The sequence below is a fragment of the Apteryx mantelli genome, chromosome 2 (genome assembly GCF_036417845.1).
Source record: "Apteryx mantelli isolate bAptMan1 chromosome 2, bAptMan1.hap1, whole genome shotgun sequence".
NCBI classification, from domain to species: Eukaryota; Metazoa; Chordata; class Aves; order Apterygiformes; family Apterygidae; genus Apteryx; species Apteryx mantelli.
In genome coordinates, this window is record NC_089979.1 from 162,210,183 (window position 1) to 162,231,347 (window position 21,165).

The window sequence follows — 21,165 nt, forward strand, 5'->3', positions numbered from 1 at the left end:
AAAAGACAAGCACACAAGTACCCTCTGGGTACTTAAAAGTCTGGATTTATCTCTCTAATCATTTCCAAAAAGCAAATTACTGTCTTGCTGTTTACATCGCATATTGACTAAATCATCCATACTTCCTAATTCAACAGGAATGCGCTTCTGAAATAAGTTTCTATTAAAAAAGCAGATATTTTTATATTGCTGCAAAGTTCTATTTCCCATTGTTGGCTTCAAATAAAACTGTCACAACAAATGATACATAAAACAAGAATAAACCTTTTTCTCTACAACTTCTGACATACTAAGTTGGTTTTAAATGCATGCCCACAGATGTTGGATACTGACAGTATATTTGTATTTCAGAGAGTATCTACTGAGTGTTACTGACATTAAAAACCAATCAGGGAATTTTGTGGACAGTCCTTCACCCACTCCCATAACTAGGAATCTGCCACTGATTTTCAAAAGTCTTGGATAAAGAATCTTGCTCTCTACCATTTTTCTAAGGTTGGTTTGAGACAAAAGGGGTTGGGTGATCACACTGCCTTTGTGTGTCCTCTTAACATCTGAACTACTTAGCCACTTTCAGTGAAAATTTAAAGAGAGGAACTTAAGTCATAAATGCACTTGATCTGTAAAAGTTTTGTGAAAAGAGCTGCCAGTGCAGAGGGGAAAAATTCAAATTAGTTCAGCATGAGTAAAATTATGAAGTTAGACATCAGAGAATCCCCACGAGCACAGACAGTTACAAATGCTGTTACAAGTTCAGGAAAAGTTTCGGTCAGAGTTTGCACTTAATTTAACAGAGCATAATCCAGCCACAAAACAAAGTCATAGGAAACAAGGATTTAATTTTCCCCGGTCACAGTGCTAACTATTGGGCTTTTTTAAACCTGCCTGGATCACACTTCCGAAACTCTTCTCACAGCGCTCAGTCTCAGCATTACCCTGTTAACTCTCATTCACCCACTCATAAGCCAAAGCTAAAAATATTTAGGGTTTGTGGGCTAGAACCCAAGAAAGCTATTCACCAGTAAGTAGTTTAATAAGTTAAAATATTAAAGAAGAGAGCTTAGAAGTATCTAGAGGCTGCTGATGTCAAAGAATGAAGCATCAGCCAGTTTCAAAAGGTTTTGTTAGAGCCTAGGGGCTTTTTATTAGAGCCTTAGAAAATAAATGAGATTTAAAGAAGGATAAGGATCGCAATTACCACACAAGCTAATGATTCAGAAAGTGGAGAGTGTGGCATGAAAGGAAGAAGGATGCCAGAAGCAAGAGAAAGATAAAAAGAGAAAGTCGTGAGGTAGGAAGAGATGTTGGCAGGCTCAGAACAATGCCAACTCTGAATAGCCTGCAAAAGATGAAGAAAACTACTAAAAAGCATCAGATTGAGAAAAGGAGGTAGACAAACCAGTAAACAAAGACAGTGCCCTGAGCAATAGCACATTACATATAAGAAATAGCACATTATCAGAAAAATTCTGCTTGATCTGGCAAAAATGCAACAATTGGCAGTACTCGAGGAAAAATGTAGCAAATCAAGTGAAGCTATTTTGTCCAAGGCCATTTTCACCCATGTATTTATATACATATCTTGAAGTGTTTTTTCACATCTCAAGTTTCATTTTTCATCTCATCCAAGACATCAATTGTCTATTGATTTCTTCATTTCAGAATACATTGGCCTCAATTAGAGTACAAAGGGGATTAAGGTGGCCACTGATTTAGCACAATGTATTAAAGTCGGTGTTGACACACTCACAGCTGCTCAGCTGGGAAATAGGACCACAACATTATACACTGAAATGACACTGCAAGCAAATATACAGAGCTGCAATATGAACTGCCAGCTAGCTGCATCATCAGAGTCGGTCAAAATATTAGTTCCAGTGGAAAATTATTGTTTCCATGGAATCAAAAGCTTCAGCCGGAACACATCCATTTTCTCAAAAAACACTTAATTTCCCCTCCTTCCTCTACCATATATAAGCTGAAATAGAGTAAGCAAAGATGAATAATATTAACCCACGTTCTACAACTACAAGTCTTGGTTCATATTTAGCTTTTCAATCTAACTCTTCTTTCATTTACTCAAGCAAAGTCCCAATGACATTTTACCCCTGTCCTTTAGAGACCTCCATCAGGCAAGGCACTGTTCTGCTAAACTTGGGATCACTTCAACAAAGCCAACCCACAGATTCCTTGTTTCAAGAGCGGTTATTTTGGACACACACATGTGTAACTGGAATTGGGACTTTGCCCAATGACCATAAACAGAAGATGTTCACATATTCTTTTAAATCCTTAAGACTTTCAGAGTTAGACACAAGATTTCATCTTAAGCTGCGCTCTACATATTTTGTTAGAAATTCACTCGTTCATGCTATTACTCCTTCTTGCTGCATCACAAGATCAGAGTTTAATACAATCATTAATCAAAATGTGACAAGAGTTTAAGATCAGGCTAGTCACATTTAATACGCAATGGAAGCAAAGGTCTGAGCATATTAACTTACTCAGCAAAGCTCGGGCAGCAAATGTGACACTGGTTATTTGCTTAATGTGATGTAACAAGCAGAACAGCAGAGGATTCATACACTCAGGGGAGCAGTCTTGTACGTGCCTGTGATAAGCAAGGTTTCCCATATGTTGTTTTTAGTTGACTAAACAACCTGTCATAATACAATGATCACAGACAAAGCCCTTCATACCTGAGGGGTTTAACTGGACTGACAAGAGCCTGGTTTCATCCTTCTCATTCACCAAATGATGACTGGGTTGTCACTAGGTAAATAACACAGGAGTAACACAGCGCTCAGGGTCAGGCTTGGATTGCCCAACCTTTCTGTTGGTGTTGCATCCAAAAACCTCAAAGCAAAACTAAACCAAGCCAAGAATCCAAACGCATCTAAAACCACCTTGTTTTCCTGTTCTGCTCAATGGCAAACTAAACTGGATGCTTATGAAGGAGGGAATGTGATTAAAAATTCTAAAAATACCAGACTGTACAGAAAGAGAAACTCTTTGGTACACCACACTTAGCAGCAGTAGGTACAACAGATTTGAGACATCATTTCTATTATATATCATTTATAGCATTTCGTTATCGAAAACACTGTAGTAAACCTGAATGCTATCTAAAATATGCATTTCCACCATACTCAATACACCTGAGTAGAGGGGAAAAAAACGCATAATCAGACCCGTGTCCTACAAGGTGTAGGATGTGAGCATGACTGCTCAGTAACCTCAACTTCAGTTTCTCCCAAGTTAGGGAAATTCCTGCTGTGGCTGAACAGTCTTCCCAGACTGCACTCAGCACAATGTGATTTCTGACCTGTATTACTAGTCTTGACTTCAGAGTTTAGCATCTGCAGCTTGAGGGCGTTTTTGTGCAGCAGAGTCATCCCTGGAAGAACTGCAGGAGAAACCTCGGGGAGGAGAGATCACCACACAAGCCAGTCACATTCATTTTCTTTGTGAAGCTGGTCCCAGTCAGGTGCTCCTTCTCATCCAGTCTGTCTTTGAAGTCAGCCTGACTTGGAAGTTTGCAAGCAGCAGAGAACTGTAACATTCAGAAAATTTTTAATAGGATCAGACCCAAGCAAGTAACACCTTTTCACTCTCGTACTTCAACACACGGTTTGTATCAACAGAATACACATGACCAGCTAAGTGTGGTCTAAACACCTATGAGTTAAAAGACATCAGAAGTATCTCCTAAGAGAGATTTTACCCCTAGGTAAGGTTTTACCCACATGGTTGCAAAGCCAGCTCTGCTCCCATAACACTGCGTGTCTATTAGGCTAGTGTCACTACCTTGCTCTCCCCAAGATAGTTTGCCATCTCCTGGAATTTGGAAGAGAAAAATATGACACAGCCCAGAAAATACTACCCTAAAGAAAAACGAACACCTGATAATTCACACCATCTAAGATTTTGGCCCAGTAGGATTTTGAGAGACACAAGTTAAAGGATAACCCATTATTGTTAGCTGGAGTGTGAAATTTTCTTTATCTTATCACAAGCCCTCTTCAAGACCTGTTCTAACCACCCTGTTCCTCTGCTCACGGCTGTAACCCTGGGACGAGCTATTTGGGTCTCCTTGGCTTCCTTCTCACAATCCTCCAATTCAAGCCTTGATAAACCAGTGCTTACTTAAAGCCTCAGAAGGATGACTTCTTTGGTAATTTCATGGTTTCCAGATAAATATAGCCATCTCAAAGGCAGGTCCAGCCATACCAGTCCTGAAGGGAACTGCTTTCCCCTCAGCGTACCTCTTGCAGGGATGGTCCTGTCTAGGCTACAGCCTTACAGATCTCCTCAGCCTCATGAGCTCCCAGAAAGTGACTGATTTTCCTTCCTCAGAGCTTCTCTTTTCTTGACTGCTCTGTACACCCGGCTGTAGCTTCCCCTGGGAGCTCTCCCAGCGAATTGGGCAGTGTTAACGGAGCTTCCACTGCTCTCCGATTCCTTCTAAGTCCCAAGTCAACCCAGTGTAAACAAGACATCAAGACACCCAACACACACTTGAACCTTTCATACTGAGTATTTCCACTTTGAAGGTATTGCCTCCTGCTCTTTTGTGCATAAACAGAAGGGGCGAGAGGGGGCAGAGAATGAAGATTTTGTGGCATTTTTTTCCTGTTTAAATACATCATGCATTATAGCCTAATTATGCTGTCTATTTTTCATTACTGTGACTCACTTAAATTATATCTTGTTCTGCTGTTCATTTAGCAAGCCTAACTGCCTATTGATTTCAATACCTTTTTGCACAAAAAAACTTAGAGAGACCAAGTAAAGTAGGAGTAATAATAAAGCTCATTTAGTGATCTGCATTTGTCATTTTCTTTTCCCTAAGGGTGGAGCCAACTCTCTTAAAATATCATGTTAACAAACAAACATATTAAATGCTATTATAAATTAAAAGCTAAAGCATTCTACAGTCAAACAGAAAATATTCCAAAGAGAATTACTATCTAAGATTACCTACACTAGTATTTATTGCTCCATTAGAGGATAATGGGGTATTTAATATAAAAATCATCTCATTGATCTGAATTTCATATTTAATTTAAACTTGACTAAGAATAAAATAAAAAGCAGATGTTTGCATTTAATTCATTATCTATTACATCATAATATTCTATTATATTACCTATGGCTGTTCTTTCCCAGTTCTTATCAGAGCCATGGAAATTTTCCTCTGCAATATGGTTTAAGGTGGGAAAAAAAAAAATCAATCTTAATTTCTCTCCTAAACTTTCTGTGCTCCAATTAAAGACAAAGGACCAATGTCCTCTCAGTGATAAGAAAAGCAACGTATTACTTAACAGGAATCCTAAGGGAGGGGAAGAAAACCCTAATAACAACTCACTATAAAACAATTAAAATAGAATTGCAGCTATTTATTCCTGACAAATTTAGAGAAGCTATGCCTTTACCTAAAGTATGTTGGGGAAAAATCTCTTATGGGAATAAGTGTGTAGAGATAAGATGGTTTTGATGGAGGATAGGGTTTGTTATACATGTTAACAACACATCATAGACAAGCTAAAAAAATGATCCTGTAGTAGCCACCAAATACATTGGCAGGAGTGAAAATATACTACAAATGGGCTCCCGCTCTGCAGAGCCTTCAATTACTTGCTTTAGCCCCATTGAGCTCCATGGGATTTAAGTAGATGTGAAGTTTACAAAATGCAACCCATTTTCCTCTGTGAGCACGGCCTTTTAAACTGTGGCCTGAGTCCTCGGTCTCAGATAAGGATTTCTCATTAGGTAGCAGAGGCAGTCATTTTTGGCCTAAAACCAAGGACAATGTCTTCATTGGTGCCTTCAACCCACCTCTTCAGATCTCATCCACATCTTTCTTTGTCAGTACTGTGAAAACAGAGCAGCAAAAGACCAAAGCTGCACGGTGCAAGGTTCAGTCGCACCTCTGTGGGAATCAATAACAAAACACCCACTAACTTCAATGAGACAAAAATAGACCTTCAAAGTCTGGGAGTTTACCCTTAAGTCCAGAAATGCTAAAAAAAAAAAAAAAAAATCAGATAAATGGCTTCATGGTATTCCAAAGACACATTTACAATCTTCCTTGTGTAAATGATGCTGGGAGCCCTTTGAAAACAGAAGTCAGGTTAGACCTGAGGCCACTGAACAATTGACATATGTCCAATAAACCTGTTAAGATGCTTTTCACTTACTTATAGCAACATAGTTTCTCGTCAGCTCCCAAGAGAGAATTGTCTATGTGGCACATGGGCAGCATGACAAACCCAGTGTTTTCTATCCAAGTCAGCAATGAACACAGCTAGGTCAGAGATGGGTGGTAGGAAAGGGCACTACATACCCCATACTCTGATAGAAAGTGATGGGGAGAAAACAGGAAAAAAAGTCTTTTTGGTGTCATTCTGTCACAACACTGAATTGCCAACCTAAACGAAAAAATATGGGTTTTGCTTCCTGTTTAAGACTTTTTAATAAAGTGTTTTACTCCCAGGACATACTTCTGCATTTGCTAAGCAAAAGCCATGCAAAGAAAAAGAAATCTCTGGCAATCAGCAATGAAACAAAACTCAGAAAAGGTAGCTGTTGCCAACACCTTATGTGTTAAGGTAAACACGAGTAATGCTCTTTGAAGATATCTACGGCCATAGACTTGATTTAGTTATGATATTCTTCCCTGAGTGAAAGCTCAGTAACAGTGCTGTATTCTGAATAGTGACAATCTCTGTTCTTGAAATAAGTTTAGTTTTGCACTTAAATCTTGCTACTTACTAGTCAAAAAGAGATTTTTAATACATGCAAGGAACTAAAAATACATAATATATTCCTCTTTAAAAGTGACATAAATAACCCAATATTTTATTCTGATAAAAGAACATATGCATAAGGTAAGGCACTTGTAAGACACTTGATACATACTTCAAACACTATGGTAATTCTCTTCCTCCTCCTCATCTTCATTGAAATGATCTAACTCTCTTCCTCTCCAGCATCAGCCTTTTGATTGGTAATACTTGTGCATCACTGCATGCTTGAGTACGTTACTAATACACCTACATTCAGTGATTTGTCTAAAATGGAGAGAGCTGCACTTCATAGTCTCCTAGGCAGCTTTGTGTCCCGGCACTACTACCTACCTAAGCTCCATTGGCAAGAAAAGTGCAGCCATAACTTGTCACGTCTAGCGCTACATGTTCCCACTGTACAGAGTGTCTCCTGATTGCTCGTGAAAAGTCTGTGCATTGCACATGAGGGAATACCATGATGAGGGCCAGATTCATTCTTTTGGCACAGAAGAGCTGATAATGGCATTCACCAATACTGACTTTGCAAAAGTTTTAGGTTTCCCAACTTTCTCTTATCAGCAAAACCTATAATAATGTCCTATTTACCAAAGTTTACTGAAAAATCAAGCAGGAAGAATCAGTACTTTCCACACAACAGTTTCAAGGGAGAATGCTAATTCATTAATTCGCATTCAGTAAGCCATGTCCAAATCTCTTCCAACTTTTTATAGGCCAGGCAAAGAGCACCATTGCTGAACACAAGGCAGAGAGCCCAAGACTGCCTCTGTCTTCAGCTCTGGTTAAGACGGTTTTGTACCCATTACCTGATGTAGACAGTGCATGCAGAAAACCACTGGAGCATGACTCCTCAGGAGATGAGCGTAGAAGTTCTTCCTTCCTTCCAGTGTCTTAGATTAATGGGAATCAGGACTCACAAGTGCTATAAAACTTCCTTACATTCTGCATCTTTAGAACTTTTTTTCTAGCTTCTATTTAGAATGTGGCGAGGCTTGACTTGCTGATGAGACTACACTGTGAATTTTGTGATCGGCAGCTGTGTTCTTGAAATAAATGTTTGTGTTGAATCCTCCGTTTCATTTCCCAGCATCTTTAATTGATAACTCCTTGTAAACGCTGAACAGTACATTAATTCTATGACTTTCTGCATCTTCATAGAGCTCTAATGATCAGAAACATCCCATTTGGCAAATGTCTTGTTAACAGCACTGATTGCTTCAACCAGACTTATTCTATTAGTACCACGGATCCGTGGCCAGAGAATGGGATTATTTGGGGTTGTATGCGAACATGTAGATTCTTCCTCTTTGCTTACTCTTTCTCCATTTTTGCAGTCTCCAATTGTATCTGTAATCTGGCAGATACAGTGTTGTGATGTTGATTTTTCTCTACTTACTTTTTCTAACATTCACAGGTTTTTTTTCTGGATCGCAAGTTAATGAATGAAAAGTAAATAACAGCTCCATGTATATCATGCAATGCAGTGGTAGCTCAGCAGGATACCCAAGGACATCTGAAATGATGGTAGGTGCCTCTGTCTCTGCAACTGAACTGAGCCCTCACTATCTCTGCAGGCACTATTCAGCTCAAAAAGCAGGCGCCTAAATTAAGGTGTCTATGTGAATCTAAGGTCCGTTTATAATCCATGGTGATCTAATCAAAAAAGTCAATGCATTTTAGAGAGATATCCAGCTCAATCTAAAGCAGACACCTACTCTGGCCCACCTCTCTAGTCTGTGTACATTGCTTCAAGCTGGAGAAGCAAACGCTCAGGATGTGTAAACACAGCATCTTGTTCTGAAATTAATCCTCGTTTCTGAAGGTCAAGTCCTGTAGAACAGTACAAGTAATTTATTTGTTTACTAAGATAATGATGGTATTCTTATCTTTAGTATTCAAAATATTCCTATAGAGCAAATGATAGAAAAGTGTGCTTCAGTGGATGTTTTTTTCTCCTGTAATTACATAAATCATCAGTGAAATAATTTATTAGTACCTCTGTCTTGGCTGATGAACTACTTTCATTTGTCTCTTGATAACAGAAGAAAATAGAAGAAAAGACATGACTGACTGTAAAACTTCAGAGCAAGGAGGCCACCTTTTGTACTTTGATCTCATCTGTGAAGCTTCAACTCATCCTTCTGTGAGCTTCTGCAGTTAGCAAAACATTAGCAAAAGGTTCCTCTCTGATGAATGCAATGAGTTTGGGGTATGCAGCATTTTCTATTTCAGAATATGTATCATTAGTGTTACAGTACGTTACACTTCCAATTTTGTTGTTCTTGATTTTATGTACAGATGATAATACTGAGACACCAGCGTTCTGCAGTATTTATATGTGCAATGATAGAAATCCCCTCATCCATCTTCTTAGCTGAATTATTTTCCACTTGTCCATCTGCACCTAGTGTATTGCATTTAACCAACTCTTCATTAGTGCTTTGTCTTTCCAAGTATTCATTTTATTTCTGAAAGGAAGATATATTCCAGCTTACATTGACAAACTTGCAGCCCATCTCAGTGATTTCCTTGAAGTTTCCCTCTTGTTAGAATCCTTAAGCCCAGGTCTTTTGATTACATTCAGAAGTGTTTTCATCATGAAACCACTTCAACATTTCAGAGGATTTTGAATCTGCAATACTTCATTTTTAACAAAGCTTTGGTGTCATCTGGAGATGGAAATGACTGTGGACCTGGGAAACTCTCAGAAGAATGTCCCATTAATTTGCAACTAGCATTGACACTAAAATAGCAGTTGGCATTTTTGAAGTTGTGGCAATTCTGCCTTGTTTGGAAAGGAGTATACTGGCTCCTTTAGTGTTTACTTCTTGAGACGACACATGCACATAACCTAAAATTATTAATTACCTTGTAGGCAGCACAATTTTACTGGCATCTTTTAAATAAGATTAAAAATAACGGATGTATAAACACCATTCATAAGAACACACAGTTTTCATCCAGGTGACCATCCTGAAAATGCTATTTATCTGGCAAGGTTATATATATAAAAGGATGGACTTCACAGAAGGCTGATGTATTCCCCTGAAACATTTTATTGCTTGATATCATGTCCAGTGTTTTTGACTTTAAACAAAAGCCTACATTCATGCAACCCATTTAACAAGGGATCGTAAGCTTCACTAGAAATTTTACACTAACACAATTTCAAGTGCTGTTGACATGCCAAAAGGATAAAATGTGAAATTATTTCTGAAAATAGACTTACCCTATCCAGAAAAAGATTATCATGTAACGATTACCAAGTAAAGATTACCATACGCGCACACTCTTTTGCTTTCCAAAGACTAATTCTGCCATGGACTGATTGCCCACAGTAAACACTGATCACACTTAGACACAGTGTCTGAGAAGCTATGAGCCAACACAGAGGGAGTGCAAAACGGACTAAGTGAACATGAGCTAAGCACAGACCCGTGCGTTATTTATGTATTTCCAGTTGGCTGCATTACAGTCTTACAAGGCTCACGACCATGGCAGTGATGGAGATGGTAACATCCCATCAGCAAGGCAAGGTATAAGCCCTGGAAGAGGAAAAGGCTTTGGATTTTGTGAAAGGAGTGGAGATATGATTTTGCATGGCTCAGCGAAGAAAGCAATAATGCCATAAGGCTTATTGTGGTTTATGCAGGCAGAGTTTCTCAATTGCACATGGTGGACTGTCAGAAGTAAGGCAGCATGCAAATGAAGCAGATTATAGAGGTAATTTTCTATAGCTTTTAAGAACAAAATTTTCAAAAACACATTGTTGCCAAAAAACAGAGGAAACAGAAAATGACAAGGTTACTGCTATAGAAGATGCAAAAGTGTCCTGTAGCGTTACCCACAATCATTCATCTGGAAACTTTGAGAGCGCCAGCAAATATAAGGATGAATCTTGGAAAACAAAACTTATAGCTAACGTGATGCATCAGACATATCAGCTCTTTTTCCAACTAAAAAAAAAAAAAAAAGATACGGTTGAAAATAGTTTATTCTTCCTCTGTAACCACTAATACTTCAAACCATGAGTCTACCAAAATGTCTCCAATAGCTTTTTGTTACTTTGTGCTTAAAAGTAGAACAATCCATTGTCTGATTATTTGCAAAACGGCAGTAAAACTTAAATCAGAATATCTGCAGATGTGAAAAGGATCCTGCAATCAATCTTTGGGACTTTGAAAATACAACCTCACTTGGAGCTGCTAATCCTAATTTTAACATGTCCACAATTCAAAGGAAAACAAGAATAAATATTTGCTTCCAGCTAGGTGCTTCACTCCTATACTGTGTAGCATGAACAGAACGCCATCCTTTGATCTCAAAGTTTGTAACATAAGTTTTCAGTCACTTGTCATCTGCCAAGGGAGTTGCAAAATTATAGGAAATTTATTTGTCAGCCTTCAGCACAGCAAAATTTTGAGGCACACTCACACAGATAATTACATGTATATTCAAAGGATCTTAAATGTTTTCCAACAATTATCACTTCCTTTAGAGACAAGGTGAGGGTTACCTTTTCTTCGCAGATGGCAAAGACGGGGATAGTGGAAAGACATTTTGGTGACTGAATACTAATTACACGCTGAAATTGCATGCTAAAACTTTCAAGGTGGCGTCTTAGAAGTGAAAGTCTTATCTGAGATGCACTGACGTTTATGACATAATGGATTCATCAAAAAGTTTTAACAAAAGAAAAACAAGAACAAATTCTTTAGTCATAAGTGCAACTTATCTAAAAACATCAGAGCAAAGAAGAAAATACGGAAAAGAATTTCATTCAGTGATATACCTTAGCTCTTGGATACCCAGCTTCACATTTGATTCCAGCAAATAAGATAATCTTACCCTGAATCAGCCATTTTCTCTGAAGAAAACGTTGACTTTTAAGGCTATCCCGAGCACTACTGATAGATCAAATCTTAATAAAAGCCTGAATATGAACTATTTATGTTAGGAATACTGTGTACCTAAAGATTCAGTACGGTGAGTACACACAGACTTCCAGAATCTTCTATGCTAGTTTCCTCAATTTCTTTAAACTTGTGGAATTTATTATATCCTTTCCTATCTCTAATGCAGCAATAGAAAGAATATTTTTCTCTGTAAATGGATTTGGACAAAGTGCAGCAGCTTGCTGAATATGGATTCTGCTAAGGCTGAACTTCTATTAAAATTGTCAGTGGTACAGGTACGGATCTTTATAAGTAGGTTTAAGAAAACAAAAATGCGCTGAAATATATGAAGAGTGATAACAAGTACCATTTTAACTAATAAATTGAAGTCTGTGATGACAGATAGCATATTTGAAGGCAGTAGAAATATGCATTTGAGATAAAAATACATGATATTCCAATGGAAATGCTGTTTTCCTCAAAGGTCTTCCAAAATAAGGCCTTTTCATGAGACTTTCCGGTATTTTTGTCCCACCCCTGATCTTTTCCCCACGGCTGTGATGTGGTGGCAAAAAGCCAGATTGCCCCTGAAGGTCCCAGGCTGCATTTCAGAGCACAAATCAGAGCAGCCTCCTATACTGCACAACGTGCCATGGGCACAGCCCGAAGTCCTAGCTCACGGCAATAGGGCTTTGCTGAATGTACATTTTCTAAAGCAAATCTCATTTTTCATCAAGGCTTTTGAGATAACACTCACTCCAGTTTGGAATCAAATGCACCTCTGCTTTTCAAAAGTAACATTTATTCTGTTTGCTAGATCCACAAATTAACAATCCATGTAACATTTGCTCTAGTTTTTTTTTCCTAATGTACTGTTGAAAATAAGTAAAATCTTTCACAGTTTAGAAACAGTGCACCCAGCTAAGGCATCTGTATAAAGCCCAGCTTAGAGATAACGAAAGAGCTCCTGAATTATCTGATAGTCTCCGTTTTGCGGATTTAATTTAATTTTCTTGCCAAAGCCAAAAGCAATCTGTGTGCAGAGAGAGCACTTGAAAGCAGCAGCAGTTGCTGTGTTAACACCACTTTCAAACAAATCATATTTGTATTGTTTCTGTCCCGTGAGAATGGTTGTGACCTACAGGAACGGGCCCAATTATTAAATTTGTGTACCATTAAAGCCAAGAAGATTCTTCTCTAAGAAAGGTTTAGGAATAAGGGTGAGTGAGAGGGAACTGAATCTGCAGGTGACAGGGAAGCATCACCAAAAGATCCCCATAACAAAATCTGTTTCAGTTGCATTCAAAAAAGGTTGGTGAATAATTCTCTTAGAGCTTCCAGGGCTTTCTATGTTTTTAGAAAGATTAAAGATTCCCAAAATCAGAATATCTGCAGCATGAATATCTCAACATCAAGTCTGGATGCTGGTTTATAGGCTTAGTGTTTATCTTACTCTTAATTACAAATAAGCCTCTTTTTTATAAAGCTCAGCTTTTGTATATTGTCATTCACATTACTAGAAGATGTTATTTTGTCTCATATGGGTCTTATGCTGAAAGATAAACAGCATTCTTAGCTCCTATTAAATTGTCCTGAAGGTTTTCAGTGCTGCCTGGCAGAATCAGACATAAAGCACAGTAGAAATAGAATTTCATTCCAATAATGAAATTCCAATTTTCCAGTATGATGGGATTAAGAAAGCCAGGTAACTTTACAGGCTAAATTATGGGTAGGTAAAACTACAGCATGCAAAACATTAGCCTACTATTTTATTACTCAATTACGTATTAATATGGAATTAAAAGACATCACAGTGTGATTTTATTGCTAACCACATCTGCTTGCATTTTTTTATAACCAACCACTGAGTTCTTTTATAAGAAATGTGCTTTTTAAGTCTGTATTACATGCCAAGAAGAAATCTTTAGGAATCCAGGAATCAACAGGGCTGATCAAAAATGTTTCATAACAGTCTTAAACTGGAAAATTGTGCTCATACCAAGTGCTTTCTTTGAAATTATCCTAACTCTAACTGAAAAGCCAAAATCCACCCAAATGAAAAGAGTGGGAGTAGTGGTTTTGGGGCTGTTTGCAGGCCAGGCTGCCCATCCCTTCGTAGGGTGCAGCTAATGAACCTCATGAGGCTTCATGTGCCCCAGCTCGAGACCGCGGCTCTCACAGCCCAGCCAGAGAGCCCAGCTGCGGAGAAAGGGCATAGGACTCCCTTCTGGGAAAATTCCCATGTGCCATCACGGCAGCATTTCAGGATTGATTATTATTTTTTTTTTTTTTTTGGCTTGCAATTAAATCAGGGATGGAGTGGGCCTGTTCTCATTGATGTGGACAGGTCACATGTGACAAAAACCTCCCACTCGTGTCTAATTCAGAGTGTGTCTGCATTAGGGCTTTTTGTTTTGATTTTTGGGGGAGTTCAAAGCAGGAATAAGATTTTAAAGCAAACCCCCCCATAGTCCCCCCTCACCATGCACGTGTTTGGTCTGCAGAGCAGGGTCAGTGCCTGCTAGCTAGATTTCTTCTGGAGGAGACCACACCAGCAGCTCTTCCCTAGGTGCACACCAAATGTGCTCCAGCTCCCACACCCAAACGGGATCCAAACCAATGACTGGTCCTTTGGACGGCTTCAAACCACGTGTCGGGTGGGAACGCTCATTCCCGAGTACTAGGCTAAGTCTGGTCTGCAGTAAAATCCTTCTCAGCATGTAGCTATAGGATCCTCAGCATCAGCTCCTCTGAATTGTCTTTACCACTGCATCCGTAGCCAATTATTGTCAAATTATCTCTTCCAGGCCAGCAATTAACAGGCATAAACATAGTTACGCGGAGGGATGCAGAAAAAGCCATTCCCACTGTTCAGTGATGCTTGTAGAAATTCAAGTATCTCCATTTACTGTTTTTATTTGGTGTTAAAACTGGTACATACAAGCTGGTGCAAATGTTTCCCAAAGCACCGAGGAGATCAGCCTGTTCCCTCTTTGTCAGGGATCACCATCAGCCTTGATGGGAGAGAAAAATACAAGCAGCAGACGTGGAGGGCCAAAAGCAAACCAATCTGGTTTCTAATCTTAAGGGGATAAATGGCATCATTCCAGCCTAGTGTATTTATTTAAATAATTTTTTCTTCCCCAGGAAGAACCTCGTGAGACAAATATCTAATTTTCTTGGAGTTCCCAAAGGGGCAGCAGTCATAAAATTCTTGTTTCAGCATCCTGCACACAACACAGACAATGTCAGGCAGAACAGATGTCACCATGCTCGCGCATAGAAACTAGGATTCAAACAAGTGGCCTCTGTTTTCACTGCGATTGCCAGCCAAAGGAGCAAGAGAGCTGGAGAGAGGCAGACATGATTTGCAAACAAAATTAAACTTCCAGCTTCTGAATAGCTCTTAGCAATACAAACCAGTGCAAAACCAAGTTTACACCTTAATGCTACATCGTCTTTGTAGCAGCATTTCTGCCCATTAGAAACCACGAACTGGAACGGCAGGGATACAGTCTCAACCCAAATTGTGCATTTACATCAGGTTATGGCTTTCATGCATATTTGGGCACCAGGAAGAACCACCCACGACTTAGCCACAGACAGGGGCAGCCGGGGCCTCTGTGGTGAAACAAGCCTCCCCAGCAGGAGGCACTCTGAAAACACAGGACAGAAAGATAACCCTGCCAAAAACAGGAAAAAAAGCACAGGAAGCTGGAGAAAACGCACTGAGGCCAATAGGTGGGTGACCTGCCTCCCTCAGGAGAAATTTAAGGCATGATCTAGGTGTAAGACAGCTGATACGATAGGCGCCAGGAGTCCCAAGCTGTGAACAGGCAGTCAGGAGCTGGATCTTGTGCACGTGGGGTTAGGGGCGGTGCAGTGTTGTTTGCTGGAGGGATGGGTGTCTCTTAGCTAATGCAAACCCAGAAGTGGGCAAAAACATAGGAGGAAAACCAGTCAATAACCAAAGCGTAGCACTGATGATGGGGTACAGAAGTCCTTTCTGAAGAGTGTATTGAGTGAAAGGGTACAAAAGTAAAAGATATAAATGAACCAATGTGATTCAGGAAGACAGGCAGTGACTGCTCACCATAAACCATGGTCGTAACTTCTGTAGCCATTAATCAGTTTGAAATACAATAGTAAATTAATTACCAATAAAACGTACACTTAAAAAAAAAAAGAAAGAAAAACAGCACCCAAAAAAACAGAATCCCAAAGAATTTACTGTAACCACAGGGACAAACTCATGGGGACCAAACCACAGCTGCCCAACAGAAGACTGAAGTTGCTGAAGGAAGGAAGGAAGGAAGGAGAACAACAGTGATTTTTTGAGACACATGGGCCCCCTCCCAACATGATACTACTCTGGCAAAATAGACAGGAGTCTAGGCAAGAACTGGAGGACAGGCATGGGAGGCTCCAAAGTTGTCACCAAGTTGGTAAGTCTGCAAAGAGCAGCCTTTAACTCAGCACTGTTGTCCTCTGTTAGGTGAGGTAAATCCCATCCATCACAACCATCTGTCAAAGACTGCTGTAAAAACAGCCAAGATCAACTGTTCTCCAGGGCTACTGGAACAGGCAAAGAAAAACTTATGTAATTTTTGTAAACAAAGTTTTAGATTAGGCATTAGGAGGAATATCTACGCATAAAGCTAATGAAGCACTGGAGCAGGTTACTAGCAAAGGGCTAGAAAGCAGAGATATCAAAGAACAAATCTTCTCACTCTAGATGTTTTACTGCACAGCATGGAAGGGATTAGTGGCTATCCCACTAATAAGTGCAATCACTTTTATCACTGTGGCAATGAGAGTTATTTGCGTTATCATAATGCCTGGGAGCCCAGCTTATGAACTGTGTTGACTTCTTGAGTCAGTCTCCCAAAGTTGCATCTTTACTCATGAGGTATGGGTTGTGGCCATCTGTATATATTTTCTTTCTGTAAGAAGATACTCAGAATGCAGCATTATATGCAAGTCTTCCCTGTCCCTTCTAGAAAACCCATGTAACATACCCATGGTTATGTTATACCCATAACCGTAGGCTCTCATTGCCCTCACACTTTCCTGCAACTTCTCAGTTGACAAGCTCATGTGTACCAGCTGTGGCCTGCTCCTGCTTCTAGCTTATTGGAGTCAGTGAGGGAAGGGAACAGTGGTAAGAAGCTCTTCTGTTAATCTTCCCACAAAGAGTTCCTATTCTTGAGAAACCACTTCCTCGTTATCAATATCCTGTGAGGTAAACTACACTGAGATCTGCGCCTGTCAGGAAAATCAAATTGTAATAGCTAAGACTGCAGTAATAAATGCAGCGTTGTGGTCTCCAGTATTAAAAATGAAGTCATGCCCTAAGATATTTATCTAGAAGTGATGTGCAATGTTTCCCTTCGAGCAATAAACAATATGAATTAATCAAGTCACATACAAGCAAAGGGCAGGCATCACCTCTGGTAGCTGTTCTGCCTTCTGTAGCTGACACACCTTTTGCCCATTTCAATTAGGCAGTAAGTTTTTAGGGCAGCTGAACTATTTCTAAGGTGATAACAGTGATCCACATAAGCAAAATTTATCTCTGCATGTGAACAGTAAACAGGGGACAATAAATATCTAAATCTAGTATTTGGCCAGGCACCAAATGCTGTATTAGGAAGTGATATTCTCCCAAAACCAAATTAGAAGCGGGAAAGGAGATGAATTATTAGTTGCATTTCTTTGTCTTTAATTTACATGGCAGCTCGTGCTAAGGTCTCTGTAGCAGCCTGATAATAACGAAACCAGAACCAAGTGGTGGTTGATAGCATAGCTGAGCAAAGCAGAACATAAATGAGCTCTGTAGTACCTAGCACCATTTGTCAACCGGCTGCTGTCAGCCTGAAATCTGCTGCAAAAGCAATGCCTGACTCTGCTTTTTGGTAACAGTAGCACGAAGGAGAAGATATTGCACAGAAGGCAGCAGAGAGTCAAAGTCACGTAAGCTCAAAATTGGTCCTCGTAAGCTAGCTTTAGGTTATACCGTCTGCCCAGGCGTTTCAGTGCCAGGCCAGGCAGTAGCAATTCAAGCCAATCTTACAGGGTACATCAAGATATATTGACAGCCAAAAACTCATCTGAAAATAAAAAGTTCTTTCAGTTATTCATTGGTTTATCTCTACCTCTGACAAACGCACCAGGTACCTGGGATGCAGCGAAGAGAAGGGCCCAGGTGCTCACTGCGATGACTCTGGATGCGTGCAACCAAGAGAGAAGACTAATCTGCCTGACAACACTTAGATCCCCCACTATGGCAAAGCTGGGTGGGAGCATCCCATCAGACTGACACGAAGAAGGGAGCAGCGCTCGGTACTAGAGGAAGGGTGAAAGGGCAATTTCAGTGGGAGATGATAGGGCACACTTGCCAGAGGGCTGGTGAGGAGCATCTCGCGTGGATGGGTTACCGCAGAGCAGATCTGCCCTGACTTTGATGGAGCTATGCTCATTTACTTTACTTCTCACCTTTGCAGAAGTGAGTGTACCAGAAGGGACCAAACTGGGACTGAAGGATCATCAAGATTTGTTACTGGTCGGCAGCAGAAATCCCTAGGGTGCAATCTGAACTTCTGGGTGAATTCACACCATTTGCAGGTCACCAGCATCAGCAGAGGTAGTAGCATCCTTAAATGTTTTGTCTTTGCCCTTGTAATGTTCTTAGTAGTGTAATTTAATTTTTATGGCAGATTCTGTAATCTGATGCAGATGTAAGTCACACATATAGTGGGGAAGAAGCAATGGAGACAATTTGAAGTCAGTTGCACTGTGCCTCTCTCATTATCTGATGGCAGAAAGTTAATAATTCACAACTCTTTAATCCTCATTGCTGTCTATTCCCAGAAGCTTTGTGATTCTCTATTAGCTCCTTAACTGTCATTAAATTAATATTCATCCTACTTTTCATCCTTGTTTTCAGTAGACCCTTTATTAAATTTAAATGTCTGCCATTTATCTTGCATGGTTCTACCGACGGACGAGAGACTTTCTCGAATGAAATACATGGGCTGCCTTGCAGGGGTGAGGAGGGTATGGAGACATCCCTGCATCCTTCTGGCAGTCCCTGCTCTTGTGAGAGAGAAAATTCCCTTTCCTTTCTGCAGAAGCACTGTAAAAGCACAGTTTCTCTGCCCTGTTGTAGATACCTACTCTTTGACGGTGACCCAGTCTCTACTACCGAGAACTGGATTTCTACAGACTATAAAGGTGTGACCCCAAAGTTGCATGCAGTCAAAGGAATCCTACCTGAAAACCTATGTGCTGCCCAAAGTTACAGACGATCGTGCCAGCTCCGACAAGCAAGGACTAGGTGAGATCCCAGCCACATCTGGGCATACCTTATTGTTTGTCTTGCTTAATGAATGCTTTCCATTAAGACAACTACAGTTGTTTGGATTGTAGCTTTCACTCTTGCCAAATCTCTTAGAAGCATTTCTTTTTTCCTTTTTTTGCCCCCAAAGAGACCCTATTTCAAATTTACATCCTATTTGCTACCTTTAACAATTGCTTCCCATTTGCTTAACTTCAGGGGACTGTCAAACGTGCTTTGTTTTCTTTTATGCTGCTCTAACATCTGCTTAAGAAATGCTAGGTCCTGATTTAAGATTGGCACAACATTTAAGAAAATATCTCCCCCCTTTGGGCAGGATCACTGTTTTCATACTATAAAACTGGATAATTTCTTGGGAAAACAAATTAAGTGAAAACATAAAATTACTACTCTGCTCTTGTTTTAAAGACTATTTTTCTTACTGCTCCCTAGAGTTTCCTGATATAACATTTATTTCAGTTTTGCACAATATTTAGCTCTCCCATAAAAAGCAGCAACCACTTAATGATATTAAAATATTTATGTCAGCAGTGTGTTCATAAACAAAGAAAACCTATTTAGCCTCCTCTTGTGCAAGCTGATCCAACCAAAGTACAAACCCCTGTAAGACTAGTGCTAGAGAAACTAATAGAAAATTAGCTTCTTCTGAACAGAAGCTGCAGTAAAGAAGAGAGAATAGGAACATACATTCAATACCTTAAACCTCTGGAAACAAAAAAAAACAGGAGAATTTGGTAAATTCTTTGTCTTGCCCAACAAGCGTTAGCACATGAAGATGGGCCGAGCAGAGCCGTGCGGTGCCACCTGCCCTTCCTACCTGCCTGCTGCTGCTTTGCTCACACCACTTTGCTGCTGGCAAACTGCGCCAGTCCACGCTGGGAAATGCCCCCTGATGACTGTGTATCATTCGCCATGACTTCAGGGTCTATGTTTGACCATTCACAAGCTTCAGCTACATGGCAGCACGTACAGGCATTCAGAAATGCCTTTTGGCCAGAGTGGCCCTTCATTTTCCTTCAGCTGTAGATACCCCCTCAGAGGTAACCGAGGCTGTGCTGCCTCTTCCCATCCCGTAACACATCAGATGCAGCATCAGTGAGGACACTACAGCCCCCTTCACTCCACCATGGACCTGTTCAGATCTCCTTGTGTCTTCTGGAACAGGGCCACCATCTGGGGAAGTCTCAACTTCGCTGTGCTCACACCTACCAGGGCAAGTGGGAGGATCCCAGGATGCTTTCATATATGGGTGGCCTGTAGCCAGATCCCATCAGGCTGTGACAGCATCAGGAGGCACCAAGCAGGGGTTCTCCTAGTCCGTCTTGGCTGAAAGAGCTATGAGTAAATCCCAGGAACCCCAGCAGCAATCATTCAGCAATTGACACCCTAGGTTTTGTATCAGAAATGAATAGATGCAAGGAGCTCAGGGAGGAGCCAAATGCTCCTCTGCAACACCAAGACTCTGTGCAGCAAGAGATTTCTTCAGTGTAGTGTCATTCAGAACAGAAATGTGGCAGGAATTAAAATCCTCAGGCAAATTTCTTTAGGAGAAGGGCATAACAGACTAGAAATGGGAAGGACTCTAATTTGTAGGAGAGTGCTAATGATGATATTTCAGAGAAAGAGTATCCCAAGTTCCAAATGAAAATCCTGGGAATCAAATCCAAGGCAATGAAAATCCAGATGACAATTCAAATTTCCTGAATAATTTCAATGATTGGCATGATCCAAACCTGGCTAAAATCAATTAATTTCAATGGCTTTTGGTCACCTTATGTTTTCTTCTTTATGCCAGTGTGACAAGAAGAATTTGGAAATACACTTTACCATGGAGGCTGGGTTTGTTTTTAGAAAATAATCATATTAATTCTTTTTCTGACAATTATTTATTGAAAACTTTTGAAAACAATACAGAGGAGATAAAACAATGCAAATATATTTTTCCAAAAGAAATTCATGAGAAATGTAATTCATTAAGTACTGACTCAACCACCTCAGCTCAGGACTAAGTTGTTCCATTTTGCTTTTCTCACTCCTCTTGCTACGTGAAGAGTTCTTCCCAGATTTACTAGAGTCAGAAACGAAGGGAGGAGAAAGCCCAGCCAGG